We start from the raw sequence: 7,079 nt of genomic DNA on the forward strand, positions 1-7,079 counted from the left end.
CCTCCCAATTCACTTCCAAAGTTTTCCATTTCTTTGTGAAGAAGAAAGAATAACATTCCTCTGGTGACTTTCAAAACTTTCATCTGAATCTCTTATTTTGAATGATCCAAAAGTTTAGATTCTTTCCCCTTTTCTTCTTCCCATCCCCACCTCAGTCTATAAAAATAGAAGAAAAAGCAATTTTGTAGTTAACATTTGCATATAAGTAGTTACAAGCAACCTAGGTCACTTCTTTTTTAATATTGAATCCAGAACATGCGTATAGAAAGTTCTGCTTTTGTTGCTGCCAACTCAAGCTTATTGCCCTGCTAACCTGCCCCAATCTTGAATTTTCTTCTTTTGAATACACTTAAAAGCACCCAACCAAATGTCATTTTTTGGACTTTTCCCAAAATCTCCAATAAGACTTTATAGATATTATTCATAAGTCAATGGCAATTGCATTTGCAAACCCAGGAAGTTGAGTCTCTCCCAGTTAGGGCTACATGATAATAGTCCCTACTGTAAAAAAAAAAAAAGAATGTAGGTTTGGTTTGGTTTTGTTTTTAGTGAGTGAGCATTTGCATGATTGTTTCTGCTTTGAAGTCGATTTAAAATGCATGAATTATAAATACAGATGACTGATCAGCCTACTAAAAATGAAGAACTGCAAAGTTACTTTTCAGATGAGTTTGCCATAGAACGATTTTTAGAAAATAATCTGAATAAATGACTAAAACTGTTATGTGAATTATTTATATATTTATTAATTGATATAATAAAGCTGATCTTCCTGAAAAAATAGTTTAATAGTGCTTTCTTTTAGAAAGTAGTAGTCATCAAGTAGGGAAAAGCCAGGATGGAGGTAAGGGTAGGTTACACATCCAAGAATCATGGAGGAAGAAACAAGTGAATATTTGATTCCTCCTTGTAGGTACACTGATGATAGTACTATCAATTATCTACTCTTCACCAAGGCCCCCAGACTATCAGACCTAATAAAGCTCACAGCCTAGAACACAGGGCCAGGCAAGTATATGTCCTCTAACATATTCATGATTACCATGGTGAATAAGGGTGCAATCTATGATGTCAATCAGATGAAGTTTCTTAGGAGCCCTCAGTCTATAGCAGAAGAGTATGGTAAGCCTCAATGAAGTCCTAAAAGTCTTGGGTGGGTGAAGATTCAGCCTACATATTATTTGAGGTTCTTCTTATCGACCCATTCCATAAAGCTATCAGAGAAAACCCCAACAACAGTGTGACACCAAGCCAGTTTACAAGCACAAAGGGATGTTTTCAAATTTTTTTTTTAGGTTTTTGCAAGGCAAATGGGGTTAAGTGGCTTGCCCAAGGCCATACAGCCAGGTAATTATTAAGTGTCTGAGACCGGATTTGAACCCAGGTACTCCTGACTCCAAGGCTGGTGCTTTATCCACTATGCCAAGTAGCCACCCCAAGCACAGAGAGATGTGTGAGCTTATCAGTTGATTGGTTGATCTAGGACCTTGGAAAGGGTCACATGTTCTACCATAACATTCAGGGATATTGTTATTCTGCTTGGAGAAGGTTCAGTATTTTCAAAATGTATCATTACCACTAATTAATGCATAGTAATTTGTAAAATTACTATTTAATAAACAAAATTTAAGATGGGAGGGGCAGCTAGGTGGTGCAGTAGATAGACCACCAGCCCTGGAGTCAGGAGGATCTGAGTTCAAATCTGACCTCAGACACTTAAAAATTACTTAGTTGTATGACCTTGGGCAAGTCACTTAACCCCATTGCCTTGAAAAAAAGCAAAAGATAAATAGAAATGGTAGGGGAAAAAAATGTTTAGTGACTAGGAAAAAAGTTCCATCTGGAAGAATAGATAAAAAGATAAGTAAACAATAGCTTCCCTAAGATGAAGGATAACATTAATGGAAAGAAGAGAGGACTCCTGGGTAGTTTTAGGTGATCTGGGGGACCTATTCATAGGACAGTCAAAGGCATTGACAACTTAGCCGGAATTGACATAAGTTGGAATGGAACAGAATTTACCAGTATTGGAAAGGACTCAACAGACAAAGCCATGGCTCCATGTGGTCAGAGAGTTAAGGTTCAAGGCCTAAAAGAATCCTGGGGAATAAGAAGACCAATGTTTCTGCAGGAGAAGTGCTGAAGACAAGAATAGGTGGAAGTTAAGGATTTGGACTGAAATTTTCAGATATGAAAAGTCTCTGTGTGAAGTTAAACAGAGTTAGTATTATTGTATCAATTTTTCTAGTTGAGGAAAATAAAGATTCTGAAAGCTATTCAATTACTTGCCCAAGATCACAAAACTATGAAGTTATATAGTAATAACTGAAACCTAGTCCTCTGGACTCTTAAATCCAGTACACTATCCATTCCACCATAAATTTCATCCATTTCCCCAGGTTATCTCTATAGTCTAGTATATAAATAATCCAAAATAATGACAATAATAGCTAACTTTATAGAACACTTTAAAGCTTTACAAAGCCCTTTACAAATATGATCCCATTTGATTCTCACAACAATCCTAGGAGGCAGGTGCAATTATCCCCATTTTACAGATGAGGAAACTGAGGCATACAGTGGATAATTTGCTCAGAAGATTAACAGAATGTCATTTTCCACAAAAATTTCTTAGGTGTTGTTGTTCAGTTGTGTCTAATTCTCTATGACTCCAAGAACTACAGCTCACCACTTCTGTCCACGGGTTTTTCCTGGCAAAGATATTGGAGGGGTTTCCCATTTCCTTCTCCAGAGGAATAACTACTTAGTCATAATTTTTATTTAAGGCTTCTAAGAATTTATTGGAGTTAAAGACTCAAAGTTACAGAGGTTGGAATTCCATTCTGAGAAAGCATCATCATTAGCTAGGTTGGAAAAACGCATCACTATCTACAAAGTGTTGATTTTTTTCCTAGTCACAATACTCATAAAGTACTATTTACTAGGTCATTTTGGAAGGGAAGAGGTTGTGGTTACCATTGGATAAAAATCATAGGTCTTGTAAGTATACAATTATCATCATCATCAAATTAACACTCATTTGTGTTATGATAAGAAAACTGAATCCTAAAAGTAGTTAATCAAAAAATAATTTATTTAAGCTCTTATTTATTAAGTACTTAGCTTATTTTGTTAAGAATTCAAGTTGTGGGGCAGTTAGATGACGCAGTGGATAGAGCACCGGCCCTGGAGTCAGTAGTACCTGAGTTCAAATCCGGCCTTGGACACTTAATAATTACCTAGCTGTGTGGCCTTGGGCAAGCCACTTAACCCCATTGCCTAGCAAAAACCTAAAAAAAAAAAAAAAAAAAAAAAGAATTCAAGTTGTGCTGTACAAGAAAAAAAAATCAAGCACATGTCCCCTGACTTCAAGGAATTCACATTTTAATGGAGAGACAAAGAAAAAAAGAGTGCAATAATTTATCTTAATAAATAAATCTTAACACACTTACTATGTAACTAACACAACCCTGGAAATTCAAATACAAGCAAAGAAGAAAGATTAGTGACAAAGTCCTTATTTACTCAATGTTACTCCTCTCCTTGTTTCTTTGGAGCACTGATACCCATATCACATGGTCTTTTCTTCTCCTCCATCCTCCTCAAGGAGTTTACTATTCCTCTGGCCCACCTCCTCTCACTCTCTTTCACTAAACTCTAAAGAGTCTGTGTTAGTAGCACTTATCACCCCAGTGTTTGTATGATGACCGGGCTTCTGGGGAGTAATATGGTTCTTGAAAAAGAAGATAGAGCAGGCATATTCTATCTGATGGGTCAAAATGAGGTCATACATATAAGGTATTTTGCAACCTTAAAGTCTGATATAATTATTAGCTATTATCATTATTGTTTACTTTTCTAATTAATGCATTGTTTCTTTGTTCAGTGAATAGGGCATGATTACAAGGCATGATCTGGATAAGGATCCAATAAAGGAGACTAAGAATGAGTTGTCTGCTAGGTTAGAGGAAAACCAAAATAGATTGATATATGGAAAAACCTGGAGAAAAGAGTATCAAGGAAAAAAGTGTGATCAACAGTGTCAAAGACTGAAGGAAGGTTAATAAGAATTAAAATTAAAAATTAAAAAGTGAGGAAGTCCTAAATTCCTATTCCATCTTGGATACTAATTAACTGTGTGACCCTGAGCAAGTTATAACCCCTCTGGCCTTCTATTTCCTCATTTGTAAAATGGTATGTGTGGTGTTCAATGACCTCCAAGGTCCTTTCCAGAGCTAAACCTATGATACTATGATTTCTTGGTGCCTATAGAAATAGCCCAAACATCTAACATTCAAAGACTTCTAAAAACTAGCTCTAATAGACCTTTGCAATCTTCTCTCCTATACTTTCTGACTTAACTGGCAAATCAAACCAAATGTACTAACTCTCCCTTAACTACATATTGGTTTTATTGTTGGTAATACTATATTTTAAAACTTTTGTGTCTTTATAGAGTCAGTACATCGTATAAGCATTTTTTTTCCACTTTAATATGTGAAACACAGTAAGTGTCAAGAACTTGGAAACAACTTTCTTTTCATGGCTAAAAAATATTCTTCCTTCCTGTCTAGTGTCTGTCATCTTTTAAAGTCTAGGTTAGTCCTATTTCTTTTGGGAAGCAGTCCCAGACACCATCTCTTCTTACCCCAGTTTAGATAAAGAGCAATCTGTGGCTTTGTTGACCAACTGAATGACAACAGCTCAACTGCACCAGTATGTATCAATTATCTAAACAAAAAGCTCAGTCTGGGATTCTGAAAGAGCTTCTCAGGGCAGTGATGTGAGGCAGAGACAGGCTTCTCTGTTAAAGGGAGGCTCTGGAGGCCTGACCTGCAAAAAAGGAATTTTGTAAATGATTATGCATCTCCAAATAAGCATCTGAGAGTTTTCTTCTTCAACAGTGTAATGTAGAAAATAATGCATATACTGTCTAACACTCAGGGTTGCTGTTAAAAGTACTTTGAAAATCTTGAAACACCATATGCATCATAAGAACTGCTATTTAAATAGGGTTTAAAGTTGGCAAAGCACACATACACATACACATACACACATAATTTCAGAACAACCTAGTGGCCTCAGCACTTTCATAATCTGTTTTGCAGATAAGGAAGCTGAGGCTCGGTAAAGTCAAGTGTTTTGCCCATAGGTAAGTAAGTATCACAGGCAAAATAGGAACCCAGTTCTTCCTGATCATGAAATTCTTTTATCCTATATATGCCTACATGTGAGCTATTATTATTTGTACTTAGAAGAAAGCTCCCATTTTCTACAAGCTGTATATTTCTGTCCTTCATTCACTAACTCATTCATAAAACTATATGTTGGCTCTTTCCCCTTCTCTCAAGATGGCGGGCAAAAACTCCCCAAAGCCTCCAAAGGAAAAGAAGGTCAGAAAGGAAAAAAAGGAAAGGAAGGCCAAAAAGGAAGATGGGGCTGAAAAGGTGGTGAAAAAACCTCGAAAGCACTGCAGTCGAAACCCAGTCTTGGCCCGAGGGATCGACAGATACTCCAGGTCTGCAATGTATTCCCGCAGAGCCATGTACAAGCGGAAATATGCTGCACCAAAAACCCAGATTGAAAGGAAAAAGAAAGACAGGGTGCCTGTTACTATCTCAAAGCCAGTTGGTGGTGATAAAAATGGAGGAAACCGAGTGGTAAAGATTCGCAAAATGCCCAGGTATTACCCTACTGAAGATGTGCCCAGAAAACTCCTAAGTCATGGCAAAAAACCCTTCAGCCAGCATGTGAGGAAACTTCGCTCTAGCATCACCCCAGGCACAGTTCTGATTATGCTCACTGGCCGCCACAGGGGCAAGCGCGTGGTTTTCCTGAAGCAGCTGGCTAGTGGTTTGCTACTGGTGACTGGACCTCTGACCATCAATCGGGTTCCTCTATGAAGGACCCATCAGAAATTTGTCATTGCCACCTCTACTAGGGTTAACCTTTCTGGTGTAAAAATTCCAAATCATCTTACTGATGCTTACTTTAAGAAGAAGGGGCTCTGTAAACCCAGATACCAAGAAGGAGAGATTTTTGACACAGAGAAAGAGAAATATGAGATTACAGAGCAGCGCAAGGCTGATCAGAAAGCAGTGGACTCTCAGCTCCTGCCCAAAATCAAGAAAATTCCTCAGCTCCGCGGTTACCTGCATTCTGTATTCTCTCTTTCCAATGGAGTTTATCCTCACAAATTGGTATTCTAAATGCCTTGCAGAGAACTCTTATTAAAATATTTGGAATAGCAAAAAAACCCAAAAACTATATGTTGAATGACTACTATGATAGCTATATTAAAAGACTAATTACAAAGTATAAGTAAAAGGCAGAGTGAGAGTATAAAAGCATGGGACTGGAAGTCAAAGACCTGGATTCCAGCTTTGCCTCTAGCCATCTGCCTGATAAATCATTTAGCCTATCTAGCCTTCAATATTCTCATTTGTAAACTGGAGTAGTAGAACTAGGGGGTTCCCAAATTCCTTTCTATATTTGACATTCCAAGAGGAAAACTGAGGTTAAAGATACTAAAGTTGAAGAAAGCAAATCCACAGTAAACAAATAGACCTTGCTGAAATTCAATTCAACATTTATTTAGACTTTATGTAAGAAAAAGTAATCTAAGCCTGATGCAGAGAATTATGGATGTAACTTTAGTACTGTTAAAATTTTGTTAATTGTGGAAGAATTTGCTCCTGAAATATAAACCGACCCCTGTTGTTTATATCCTGTTTCCCATTTTCCTTTTCACCTAACCTTGACCATAGATGCTGGTGTGACAGGAAATAACATGTTGAACTTGGGAATAGAGTACCTTGGGATAGGAAGCACCAGTACATAACAAGGTGCAGGACCACTCCCCAAGAGCTACTCCTTGTCCAATTTACTATAGAAGGGTATTTAACAGGAATTGTCTGCCACTTCTTGTTTCTTCTTCTTCTTTTTTGACTCTAACTTCCATCTGGTTGGATGGGTTTTTCTCACTCTCTTTCTTGTTCCATGTGGGGCACAATGGGCCTCCATGCCTTGTGGCCATACTAAGCTAAACCTCATGGCTACCTGCCCTTTTCTCTCTCTCC

The 7,079-nt window shown here is 37.6% G+C and overlaps 1 pseudogene; it reads left to right on the plus strand.

The window, feature by feature from the left end:
- The first annotated feature begins 5,345 nt into the window (after positions 1-5,345).
- On the plus strand, positions 5,346-6,209 carry LOC141494690 (large ribosomal subunit protein eL6-like; annotated as a pseudogene).
- Positions 6,210-7,079: the final 870 nt, after the last annotated feature.

The sequence above is a fragment of the Macrotis lagotis genome, chromosome 8 (assembly GCF_037893015.1).
Source record: "Macrotis lagotis isolate mMagLag1 chromosome 8, bilby.v1.9.chrom.fasta, whole genome shotgun sequence".
In the NCBI taxonomy this organism is placed as follows: Eukaryota; Metazoa; Chordata; class Mammalia; order Peramelemorphia; family Peramelidae; genus Macrotis; species Macrotis lagotis.